Consider the following 13,479-nt stretch of genomic DNA (forward strand, 5'->3'; position numbering starts at 1 on the left):
GCAATTTGGTAATGGAACACATCTGAAGAACAAAGAACTGCAAACGCGGTGTGCTTCAAACAAAGATCAGTAGACCTTTCACCTATGGTATCAACCTCCAAGTAATGGGGCAGTAGAAAGATGGAGTGAACAACAGAAACAACAGCTGCACAAGAGTGACTCTTCTCTCACAGAATACTTCTAAGTGGGGATCCTACTTGTGAGAAGTTGTAAGGTGGCTAACTAAGCAACAAACTCCCATGGGAAGTCCCATAGATAAGGGGTTTGTGTCAGTAGCTTCATGAATTCCTGTTAAAACAGAAATAAAACTCTATCAAAGTCCTGGAGGTGAAGTTGTGGTTAAACATCCAGTTCAGGGATCAGTCTGGGTGACTCTGCTCTTTTCCCATGGAAAAGGAGCATGGGATGTTGTTGAAAATGAAGAGAGTAAGTTAACTGTAAGCGAGGCCTGGGTTATGTCCAAGACCTGGGTGTCTTCTCTTGCAGGGAGATGGGGTGTTACCTGCTAACTGTGGGAACACTGATAACTGGAAAACACACCTGAAAAGTGTCTCTAACACGTTCTGCCTTTTCATGTTGCCCATGGAACAACTCAGGTATTGAAGATCAGTCACAACCCATCTTCAAAACTATAGTTACAAGAGAAACACCATCTGTAATAGCACGAGGTTAAGGACTGATTGTAGGCAATCATGTTATACTAACCCTAAGATCTAAAGTTAGTCTAAATGTAGCTCTATGTAATGACACACTGGATGGGAAGCTGCACATGGTTCTGACAACAGAGTGAGGTGGGTACTCCAGACATGGAAGGCAACAAAAGCCGTTGTAACGGGACCTATGGTTTTGACCAAATCACCACGCAGACTTCTGGTTAACTTCTCATATGACTGAACAAACAATGTCTTTTTTCGCACCATTTAATCCATCAGTATCACTTGGAGTAACCTTGCATCAACTTGACAGCTTTCTCAAGCAGAACACCAAGGTTGCTCAACATTGGTTGGAAACTGGAAACTGGAAAATGGTTAGAGGAAAGGGAAGGAACGATAATGTATGATACAATGAACAGATTCAGTTAGTGAAAGTGTCCAGCAAAAGAGCAGCCTGCCCTGAGTTGACACACATACAAACAGGTTTTCATTTCTTCCTCCCTGCAAGCATGCAATTATTCCATTGCTCTTCTCCAGAGACGTCCCTGTTCTCCAGAGAGCCTTTCCCCAGGTCAGTGTGTCCATGCTGGCCTGCCCAGCCAACCTGCACCCCTCCACTGTGCTCCCTGGGCTGCCGGTGCTGCTCTGCAGGGCGAGCAGGCTGTGGGGCCCTGGGGGACTCCACACTGGCCGGGCTGGTCAGGGTAGACCTGGCTGGCCCAGCATCGCTGCACCTGACAACCCCCTCCCCAGGCGTCTGTGGCTGTGGAAGATGCTCAGAGCAATCACAAGGCATTTCCAATGGCTCAGGATGGGGTCAGCTGTGCCATTAGATGCAGCTATGACTTTTCATTGTTGGTGACATGAACCACCCTTGAGGCTGCCTTCCCTGTGCGTGATGAGTCCCCATTGCCTCTCCTGAGATTGCAGAGCCCTGATTTGGTGCATTCCTTGGTTTGGCCCTTGACTTTGGGTGACTCCACTTAGTTTTGGGAGTCTCCACTCACTGCCCGTCCCAGGCACATGCTGTCCCTGGAAATCCCCTGTGCTCACCTGGTGGCTCCTTATTGCCTTCCAGAAGGATGGGCATCTGTCACCAGCCCTCTAATATTTGAGACAGTCCCCAGCAGAAACCTCCTGAGCACTCACCCTCTCCAGGGCCACTGGGCACCCACAAGTGACAGCTGAATCCAGCCCTCATTCCCTCACACATCACCCTATGAGCACATTCTGCTTAGCCCATGGAAAACCCAGTCACAGCAAAAGGGGCTTTTTGGGTGCAATTCCCTGAGCGCATTCTTGGCTCCCACTTTGGAAGAAGAGCCCAGTCTTCAGGCAGTGTACTGATGAAATCCCCTTTTATTACAGAGGTGCTGCAAGGGAGGCCAGCTCTGACACAGTCTGGTCAGATTTACAGAAAGCCTCTGAGTCAGACAGACAGGGTTTGGGCCTCTGGAGAGGTGGGATGAATTCAAACTTTTCTGTAAAAACATGACTATCACAGACAGAAGTCCCAAAGCACAAGAGCTGTCTGAGAAAAACTGGAAATGGCTTGTGAGGAAAGATGGGCCACTTATTGCTGCTGAACTAGTACCAGCTGATTCAGTTTCCTCATAGCATCCTTGAGCTCCTTGTTCCTCATGCTGTAGATGAGAGGGTTCACTGCTGGAGGCACCACCGCGTACAGAACAGTCGCCACCAGATCCAGAGCTGGCAAGGAGATGGAGGGGGGCTTCATGTAGGCAAAGATGATAGTGCTGACAAACAGGGAGACCACGGTCAGGTGAGGGAGGCACGTGGAAAAGGCTTTGTGCCGGCCCTGCTCAGAGGGCATCCTCAGCACAGCAGTAAGATCTGCACGTAGGACAGCACAATGAAAACAAAGTACACAAAGACTAAACAGACAGCAACCACAAGAAGCCCGACTTCCCTGAGGTAGGAGTCTGAGCAGGAGAGCTTGAGGAGCGGGGGAATCTCACAGAAGAACTGCTCCATGATATTGCCTTGGCAGAGTGGTATTGAAAATGTGTTCGCAGTGTGCATGAGAGCATAGAGAAAACCACTGGCCCAGGCAGCTGCTGCCATTTTGACACAAGCTCTGGGGCCCATGAGGGTCCCGTAGTGCAGGGGTTTGCAAATGGCAATAAAGCGGTCGTAGGACATGACAGTGAGGAGAGAATACTCTGCTGAAATGAAGAAAAAGAAGAAAAATAACTGGGCAGCACATCCCAAGTAGGAAATGGCCCTTGTGTCCCACAGGGAATTGGCCATGGATTTGGGGACAGTGGTGGAGACAGTGCCAAGGTCGAGGAGGGAGAGGTTGAGGAGGAAGAAGTACATGGGGGTGTGGAGGCGGTGGTCGCAGGCTACGGCTGTGATGATGAGGCCATTGCCCAGGAGGGCAGCCAGGTAGATGCCCAGGAAGAGCGAGAAGTGCAAGAGCTGCAGCTCCCGTGTGTCCGCAAATGCCAGGAGGAGGAACTCGTTGATGGAGCTGCTGTTGGACATTTCGCTTGTTCTGGGCTTTGGGGACTGTCCAAGGAACAACAGATAGAGACAAATTAATACAGACTTCTCTGAGGAAAGCTTTTTCCTAAAACCCTCCCAAAACCACACATTACCTCTCCCCATCTCAGCAGCACCATCCTTGAGCTCTGTCACTTCAGCTCTGGTTTGTGCTGGCCGAGTTTGACATGAGGAGCAGGAGCCTCTGCCCGTGGGCTCCACAGGAGTCAGCCCTGACCCACAGCACTGCGGACATGGGAACAGGGGTGACTAAACTCTTATATTCCCAGTTCCAGTCAAATTTCATCCACACATAATGTTGAAGGCATTTTCAGTATCTTCACTCCCACTTCTAATTAATGTGGGGTCATTAATAGTTTTAAGGCTTCTTTTGTTTCCTTTAGCTGACCCTGTCACACCTGAGGAGCATGCCTGGAGGTAGAAATCCTCAGCATTGCTGCTGCACTCAGAGTGAGCAGCTGTGACTCCTCAGAGGCAAAAGGATTCACTCTGGCTTGAGTGCAGAGGGAGCAGAGCTGGCCTGTCCATCTGCCTTCTTCCCAGCTGCCCTGCGCTCACACCTCGGAGGTGGAGGACAGTTGCACTCGTGTAACCCCAAAAAGAAACGACACCGTGGAGAGCAGAGGAATGCACTTGCAAAGTGCCCATCAGCACTCTTTCTGAGGGGATGTGAGGCAGGTCTCAGCCCTCCCCTTCTAGCCAGCAACACATTGGTCTCCTTCCAGCTGCCCACATCCAGCCTCCCACCAGCATGACTCAGCGTGGTCTCAGTATCTAGGTGGCTTCTGCCTGGGGCACCTAGATAACATGCAGCTGCAATGGGAGAGCTGTGTCCTTGTGGAGGGCAGCTTGCAGCCCAGCCAGACACCCCAGGGAAATGGCAGAATGTCCTAAGGATGGGGTGTCCTGACGAGAGAGTTGGCTCATTCCCAGACCCCCACACTGCATTGCCCAAAGCCCCACATGTTAGAGGGGCACTTGGGCACCTCACTGTTAAGAACACATCTGCAGGGCAGGACCTGCAGTGTCTCAGTGTCTGAACTGCATCAGAAATTCCCCTGCCCAAAGAGTCCAAGGGGAAGCACAAGGGCAGCATGTGCAGGTAGGAAACATGGAGCAATACCATCATATTTGTGGTGAGGGAGGCAGGGACAGGGAGGGACAGAAGGGCACTCAGGAGTGTCTCCTCTCCTGCATGTCCGGCTGCCGAGGAAACGACTCCTGCCCTGGACCCCCCAGCCTTGAGAGCAGAGGGCTGTGCTGGCTGGGAGAGGAGAGGAGGCCTTGGAGTTGACAGTTTCCTCTCACACTTTGAGCATGACTCTGCTGCCTGGAGCCGTCCCAGCGGGGAACTGTTTGTCCCCACATCTCTCCCCTCTCAGTGCTCACACACACCATCCCACCCGCTGGCAGCCCAGCTCTTCCCTGTAGAAACCTCCCGGGGGCAGGACGCTGCCCAGGGCACCTCCGTGTTTGCAGGTGCTATGGAGCAGGTGAGACAAACCTTGCTGAGGCTGGAAAGGTGATGCTGGTTCTGTCCTTAGGCTGAGGGGTGCATGAAGGCATTTGCTGAGTCCCTCCCAGAACTGCTCCTCTCTCAGCGTCACTGTCTCAGCCCCCTGTCTAAACCTGACAGATCCAATCCCATTTCACTGCACCCTAACAGAAAAAAACTGAAAGCACAGACTCATGACAGATCCCTCCCTTTCATGTATCCCCTGCCTTGACTGTCCTTTTGGTAAGTCTCCACCAGAAATATCCTGGGAGTAAGCTGGTGCTGTGGGCAGCCCTGACCCACGCAGCACCCTCCCAAAGACAGAATGAACCTGCTCCACCAGGGATCACTCCTCCCACCCAGAGCTTCTCCCCACAGCACTGCAGGGAGTTCCCCAGCCAGGCTGAGTGCTGACCCTCGCAGGCACTAAAGTCAAAGTCTGAGACACACAGCACACTCGGGCACGGGGCACTGCTCTGAATTACAGCCCTGGGCACACCTGTGTGCACACCCAGACTTCGCCCCCCTGCAGCGTCCCTGGGAGAAGGCAGCAGCATGCCCTGTCCCCGTGACGGTGTGGCAGGGAATGCCTGCTCTGAAGCATCTCCCCCTCCTCTGCAAAGGAGAAGCCGGGAGAGACTTCCTTAAAAATCAAGTCATGTCACTGAATGGGTTTCAGGACCCCTCCAGGAACCTCAGTAGCGTTGCCCTGCAGCCAGAGACTTACTGCGTCAAGGGCTGTGAAGATTTCTCCCACAAGGAGCTCTCCTCTCTCCTCCCACTCCACACGGCCTTGCTCTTCTCTCTGCCTTGTCTCCTCTCATGTCAGCAGCAGCAGGCAGTGCCCGGAGCCCTGCTGCTCTTTGCAGAGGAGCTGCTCCTGCACACAGCTGTGTCTGGGCAGTGCTGCCAGGTTGCCATGAGCTCCCTCAGTCTGAAGAGCCTGGCCCTGCTCAGGAGCAGAGGCCCAGCTGAACTCATGAATTTCTCTGTCCCTTGTGCTCCCTCCCCCTGGGAAATGCTCACTGCAATAAACTAAAATAGTCAGTTATTTTCCTTTGCTAAAAAGTGGAGAGAGACTGATTCCAGCATTGCAATTTTTCTTATCGGAGAAAGGTTATCTACAAAAAGTAGAAATGTCCTACTCAGGAAGCCCCTAGTCCCATCTCTTAGCTAAGCAGGACACCTAGATGGGGACAAGAAGAGAACTTGTTTTCCCATTGTTCAGGAATTGGTTCAGATGAGTCAGTCTGGGCTTCTCAGGTGCTTTAGAAGGCTCTGGGCTGACATAGCATTAGATCCTTCCTGTGAGCTTCACAAAAAAACACACAGGAGGTGGGAGTCCCCTTGCCCAGGCAGAAGTGAGCACAGCACGGATGTCTGCATGCAAGATCTTGGTCTATGCTCCCAGTACAATCACTGGAGATGGAGAGTGGCAGTCAGTTGCTCACACACAAACATCTGGTGACATTGGGAGACACAGAGGTGCTCGAAGGCATGTGCCAGTGTCTCCTTGCTCTGATGGAGCAAGTGTGACACCTACATCCTTCTAGAGCATGAGCTGAGGGCCAGGTGGGGAATTGCCTTGGCCACCTGCAATGATACTAGATGCCCACTGCTACCAGAGCTCCACTCACTGGAAAGCTGAGATACATGCAGATCACAGCATTGCAAACAGTTGATGTCATCCAGTGCAGGCACTTGATTCAGTGACATAGAAATAGGCCTGCAGGGCCATGGCAGATGCCTAGGGTGTCCAGCCCATCCACATGTCTCTAGCAGATACACCATGGGACCTCCAGGAAAACCATGGCCCTTTGGAGTGGTTGCTGGACAAGTACCCCAGGGCAATTCAGGTTTCCTACCAGTGCCCAAAAAAGTGGATCCCAGCCCTGCCTTTAGGCCAAGTCCCTCCAATCTACAGCCAAGCGTGCTTCATAAATGGGAGAGGCACATCACACCAAGGTCTCTGCTCTAGTCTCTGCACCCTTAAAACCTTCTAGCTTTCCTCCCCCTGAACCTCTTCTCACCCCCAAGATGATATGAACAGCAGCTGGGCTAATGATGACCTCAGGTTGGCTGGATCACAGGCTGCCCATGCCCAGGGACTTCTTCAGTGGCACCTTGTCCTTCCTGGAGATTGCTTCACCTCTGTCACAGGCACAATGGTGCCGCACAGTCAGCTCAGGCAGCCAACCACTCTCCTGCCATTTCTGCACAGCCCAGCTCTGTTCCTCCTTGGCCTTGGGCACTGCAAGCTTTGCTCTCTCAGTAGGAACCTCCTTTCACCATTACATTGCCACCTGCTATCTAGGCCAGCATGGCTCTGCTCTGAAGTGGGGCCACTGCACACACAGTGTCTTTGGATCTTGGTAACAGGTTCCACCATGATCAGTCTGTTCTCTCTGCCACAGGTGAGGCTCTGTAGCCCAAATTAATGCAAATGCATGCAGCCTGAGAGGCACAGAGAGGAGCAGATGGAGACACACAAGCTGTCACAGGTCTGAAACATCATTGGAATAACTGAGATGCAGTGGGATCACTACCATGACTGGAGGGCTGTGATGGCAGGGTACAAGCTCTGCAGGCAAGACCGTTAGGGAAGATGAGCAGGGGGGATGCCCTTGGTGTGAAGGGAAAGCTTGGATGGATGGAGCTCTTGCATGGGATGGACAAGGGTTTGGATGAGAGCTTGTGCGTGAGCATCAGAGTAAAGGTGACGTTGTGATGGGAGTTACAGACCACCTGAGGAGGGTGAGGAGGTGGATGCAGTCTCCTTTAAGCAACTGGAGGAAGTCTGTGGATCACAGGGCCTGGTTCTTCTGGGGGGACTTTAATCTCGCTGACATTCACTGGAAGGGCAAACAGCAGGGTGCAAGCAGTGCAGGAGATTTCTGGAGGGTGTCAGCGACAGCTTCCAAGCACAGCTCCCTGATGGGCCAGTAAGGGTGACACTCACCTGGATCTGGTACTCACACAAGGAAGCACAGATCAGGGCTGTGATAATCTGTGGAAACCTTGTCTGCAGTGACTATGGAATAGTGGAGTCCCAGATCATGACGGCAGTGAGGAAGGACAATAGTAGTGTACAGACACTGGCCTTCAGAGGACGGAAACTTTGTCCTCTCCAGGGGACTGGTGGGGGATCCCATTGGAGGCAGCTCTGAGGGGCAATGGAGCTTGTGAAAGCCAGCAGGTCTTTAAGGACAGCAGCCACCAAGCACAAGGATGGTCCATAGTGATACCCATTAGAACTAGGAGACATCCTGGGAGATCGGCTTGGTTAAACAGGATACTCTTGTCCACCAAAGTAGGGATGGTGAAACCAAAGCTCCCTGAGGATCAAAACTTGCAGAAGATGTCAAGGGCATGAAGGAGAGCTGCTAGTACTCCACTAACACAGAAAGAATAATCAAAGAACACCTGGTTTCACTGATGAATGGGGCAGGGGCTCTAGTAATAGCAGATGCAGATGGGTCTGAGAAGCTCAGTGCCTTCTTGGCTTCAGTCTTCACCAGCAAGGTCTCCTGAGGTGTTGTGCCTCGAGTCAGGACTCCAGAAGAGAAAAACACCCAGCAGGGGATGAGGGTTGAGTGAGGGACTGCTTGTAAGTACTCAGCCCATGCAAGTCTCTGGGATGCGATGGGCTGCATCCAAGGACACTGAGAGGGCTGGTCAACTTCATAACAAGGCCAGTCTCTATCACCTTTTGAAAGGTTGTGTAGATCAAGGGAGGTCCCAAAGACCAGAAAAAAGGAATGTGTTGTGCCCATCTTCAAGAAAGGCCACAAGGACAACCTGGGGAGCTGCAGGCCCTTCAGCCTCACTTTGGTGAGGAGCGGGTCATGCAGCAAATACTCTCAGATCATATTTCTGGGCACATGAAGAATGTGCTTGGGAACAGTCAGCATGGATTTACCCAAGGTAAAACATTCCTGCACAACCTGATTGCTTTCTGTGACAAAAGACTTGTGATTGTGGAGGACCCGAAAGTACTGGATGTCATTTACTATGATTTTAGGAAGGTGTTGGATAATGTCTCCATGAATGTTCTTGAATACAATAAGGCATCATGTTAAGAAGGGTAGACACTCGGGTGGATAAAAAGCTGGTTGGATGATGGAGCTCAGAGGGTTTTTTGAATGTGTCATGCTTTACCAGGAAGCCAGGTAAAGGTGGAGTATGCAGGGGTCTATACTCGGACCTGTCTTGTCTGACAGGTTCACCAGTGACCTGGAGGATGCAACTCTCATCACGTTTGTAGATGACACCTCATCCGGAGGAAGAGTCATATGTTTGAGGGCTGCCATTCAGGTGGGCCTCAACACGCAGGAGGAATGGGCTGTCAGGAAATTCAAGAAGGACAAATGCAGGTCCTGCACCTGGGGTAGACCAACATCCTCAGTGATATGGACTGGGGAGTGCCTGGCTGAGCAACAGCTCTGCAGAAAAAGGACCTGGCAGTCTTTGTGGGCAGGGAGCTGAACATGAGCCAGCAGCGTGCCCTGGCAGCAAAGCAGGCCACAGCATCTTGGGCTGCATGAACAGGAGCACATCCAGGAGATGGAGGGAAGTGATTATCCCCCTCTACTTAACACTCCTTAGAGCCCCTCTAGACACTGTGTCCAGCTGGGGCTGCCTGTAGAACAACGCTGTTGATCACATGGAGTGAGTCCAGTGGCAGGCCCCCAAGGTGGTTGGGGGCTGGAGCACTTGCCCAGTGAGGAGAGGCTGAGGGAATGGACCTTGTTCAGCACAGAAAAGGGAAGGTTTTGGGGGAGGACTCATAGCAGCTTCCCAGCTCAAGGTTGCCACTGATAACGAACCAGGTTTTTACAGGAATTCATGGCAGGAGAATGAGAGGCAACGGCTATAAGCTGAAAGAAGTGCAGTCAAAATTGTATAGAAGGAAGAAAAATCAGTGAGGACCATGAAGCATTTGAAGTGGGGTCCAGAGGGGTTAGGGACTCTCTCTTCTGGGAAGCTTGCAGGATGTAGCTGGACAAAGCCCTGAGGAACTTGGTGTGAATTCAGTGTTGATCCCTGTGTGAGCAGGACATTGGACTAGCGTCCTCCCAAGGTCCCTTCCAGCCTGAATGACTGGGTGATTTTGTCCTCTCTGGCGATAGTCACTGCAATTCTTGCAGGCAGCAAATCCTTTGCTGCATGTGGGTTAGCACCTGACATGGCCTCCCCAGAGCCAGCCCCTCCTAGTGGTGTGAGGTTGCCTCTTGGGCCTGAAAGGTTTTCAGTTCAAGGTTTCATTATGAGTGACTGCTTGTCCAGAGTGAGTCCTCTTCACAGCCTACAACACCTGTACATGACAACATGATGCCAAATGAGTGTGACATATGCAGAAAGTCATGGTATGAGGGTGATTGCACTCTAACATCCATGAGGTCCTTTGCTGATGCAACAATATCCAGAAGGACTGAAAGAGCCTTAAAGCTCCTAGGCACACACAGGTAATGTTGACTTTGTCCCTCTGGGAGGTGAGGGAGCTGCGTTTGTTCAGCCTGGAGAAGAGAAGGATTTGGGGACGCTTAATAACAGCCTCCCCGTACCCACCAGGACATCATCAAGAAAATGGAGGCAGGCTCTTCACTGTTGTGCATGATGCAAGGGTGAAGGCCAATGGGCACTAGCTGAAACAAGAGAGGTTCAGTCTGGGTGTAAGGAGAAATTTTTGACACATCCAGAGAGTCAAGCACTGGGGCAGTTTGCCCAGAGAGACTGTGCCATCTCCATCCTCAGAGGTTTTCAAGTCCTAAATGAGTAAAGCCCTGAGCAACCTGATTGCACCTGATAGCTGACCGTGCTGTGGGAAGGAGGTTGGGCCAGAGACATCCTGCGGTCCCTTCCAGATGGAATGATTCTGCATTACCTTCCAGCGCAAGTCTTCTCTTGACCTTGGGAAAACATTCAGCTTGCTTGTGATCATGGAAGCAGATCTCAGAAAAGTATAATCGGATCAACTGCATGTTCCTTGTCCTGCTCCAGAGTAGTTCAAATTCAGGGTTGCTTGGCAGCTACCCCCAAATAGCCTCTTTTTTTTTTTGCTTCACCTTTTATTGCATTTTTCCCTCTTTTCCACATTCCAAGTTGTTTTCTTTTACCAACCTGATACCTTCCCATGCAGGCAGCTGACCCCTCTTTACCCTTTCCCCCTTGACCCTGGATTTGATTTCTTTGTACATTCACTTGGCTTTTCTGAGATGCTTGCCATGGTGATCCCTACCTTTGCCAGCAGTCCCTTTAAACGACTACCTCCTTTTATTATGCGTAGTGTCCTGCAGGTCCTCCTGCTGTTATCCTGTCAGAGGCACCGCAAGACAGGATGAACCATCTGCACACACTCATTTACAGCTGACACAAGGGAGCTTCAGTCCAGAGGGGCCTTGAGAAACTTGGGGATTTGGCCAACAGAAACCTCATGCTGTCGTACAAGGAGCAGTGGTAAGTCCTGCACTGGGGGACAGACCAGCCCATGCATCAGGGCAGGCTGGCACCTGATCGTCAGAGGAGTGACCCTGAGGAGAAGGGCCTGGACGTTACGAGGGATGCCATATGAGCCAGTGGTGCACGCTCACTCCAAATGAGGCCAGCTGCATACGAGGCTGCTTCAGAAAGGGTGTGGCCACCCAGAGAAGTGGAATTATTATGCCCCTCGACTCAGCCCTGGTGTGGCCATGTCTGGAATAGTGTGTCCCAGTGTGGGCTGCCCAGTGCTGGAGGAATGGGGAGGAACTGGAGAGGGTCCAGAGGAGTCTTCCAAGATGGGGTTAGTGTCCCGAAGCACAGCGCCTCTACGGAGAAGCTGATGGACCGGGGCTTCTTCAGCCTGGTGAAATGGAGGCGAAGGGCAGTACAGTAGTAGCCTCTGTGTGCTGGAAGAGATCATGGATCTCTTCTTGGTAGAGGGAAATAACATGAGAAGGGGAAACCAGGGTAAAACGGGAACTCACAGCTCAACTCCAGGGCAATAAGGCAGCATACAAGAAGCGGAAAGAGGGATATGCAGCAAAGGAAGAATTCAAAAATATTGTCCAGTAAAGTAGGGATGGTGTTAGGGAAGCCAAAGCTCTCAGAGGGTACACACTGGCAGGGGACATCAAAGGCATGAAGAAGAGCTGCTACTGCTTCAGGCAAACGTTATATCCACTCACAAGAAAGGCCCAGAGGGCAACCCAGGGAACGACAGGCCATTCAGCCTCAACTGGTTGAGGAGTGTGTCATGGAGTGAGTCCACTCATTTCTGGGCACATGAGGGAGAAGAAGGTGATAGGGAAGAGGCAGCATGGATTTGTCCAGGGTAAATTGTGCCTCAGCAACCTGATTGCCTTCTAGGATTGCACAGCTCTATTTGTGTTTGGAGAGCAGAAAATGTCTTTCATCTTGATTTGAGCAAGGGGTTTGACACTGTCTCCCACAATAGCCTTGTGGAATACAATTCAGAAATTTACCACCTAGATGGGTGGACAACCAGATGACTTGATTAGTGACATGGAAGAGGCAATACTCATTATGCTTGTTGAGGACAAAAAAACTGCAGGGGGGGGGGACCCCAGCCATATGCTTGAGGGCTGCTATTCAGAGGGCCCTAGACAGGCAGGAGCAATGGGCTGTCAATACCTGGAGTCCAGGGCATGAGCCACCTCCTCTGCATCCAGACCTCTGCCAGAGGAGAGGGGCATCTCTCCTGCCACAGGCCCATTTCATGCTGCCTGACAAGGGGGCTGAGAGCGACTGCCCTGCAATGTCGTTGTCTGTGAGGCAGCATGCCCAACTGGGTAAGCTGAAGGCTCTCCCAAGCCCCCTCTCTCTCTCCTTGCCTCCTTCAGCACCAGGATCATGGTGTTGCTCCTTGTTTCCCCTCCTGTTCATGCTGCTCCTCTTCTTGCTCTTGGGACAAGTTCTTCGCATAGCTGCCAGATGGGATGAGAAGTGTAATGCTTTCTTGTATGTGAAAATTTCAAACAAGGAGGAACTGATCAGGGATGGGATAGTAAGCGTCACCCTTCTCTACTGTGACCATGAAAATGTGCATTCCCAGATCCTGAGGAGAGTGAGGAAGGACAGTAGCAGAATACAGAGCCTGGACTTGAGAAGAGCAGAGTTTGGCCTCTTCAGGGGACTGCTGGGGAGGAAACCACGGGAGGCAGCTGTCAAGGGCCCAGGAGCTCAGGAAAGCCATCAGGTCTTTAAGAACAGCACCTGCCAAGCACAAGGACGGTCCATCCCAATTCTCAGTAAAACTAGCAGATATCTCAGGGGACCAACTTGGCTAAACAGGGACCTCACACCTTAGCTCCAGGGTGATAGGGCAGCATACAGAAGGGGCAAGAAGGGAGAGGCAAAGGAGGCATTTAGAAATATTGTCCGGGGTCATAGGCTTGGTGTTAGGGAAGAAAAAGCTCCCCTAGCACTGACACTTGCAGGGCATGTTCAAGGGCATGAGGATGAGCTGCTACTACTTCTGTAAGAATCAAAGAATAGAAAGGAAAATGTGGCCTCACTGCTAAATGGGACAGGGGATCTTGTAGCAGCAGCTGCGGATAGGTCTGAGCAGCTCAACCCCTTAATAGCTTCCATTGCCACAAGCAAGGTCTCCCGAGCCGTTGTGCCTTGAGTCAGGACTCCAGAGGAGAAAAACAGCCAACAGTGGACGAGGTTAGTGAGGGATTACTTGTGAGAACTCAAACTACACAAGTCAATGAGGTTGGATGGGTTGCAGTCAAGGATGCTGTGAGAGCTGACTGCTGTCCCTGCAAGGCCACTCGCTATCATCTTTGAAAGGTTGTGGAG

Source organism: Apteryx mantelli, chromosome 11, assembly GCF_036417845.1.
Source record: "Apteryx mantelli isolate bAptMan1 chromosome 11, bAptMan1.hap1, whole genome shotgun sequence".
Classification (NCBI taxonomy): Eukaryota; Metazoa; Chordata; class Aves; order Apterygiformes; family Apterygidae; genus Apteryx; species Apteryx mantelli.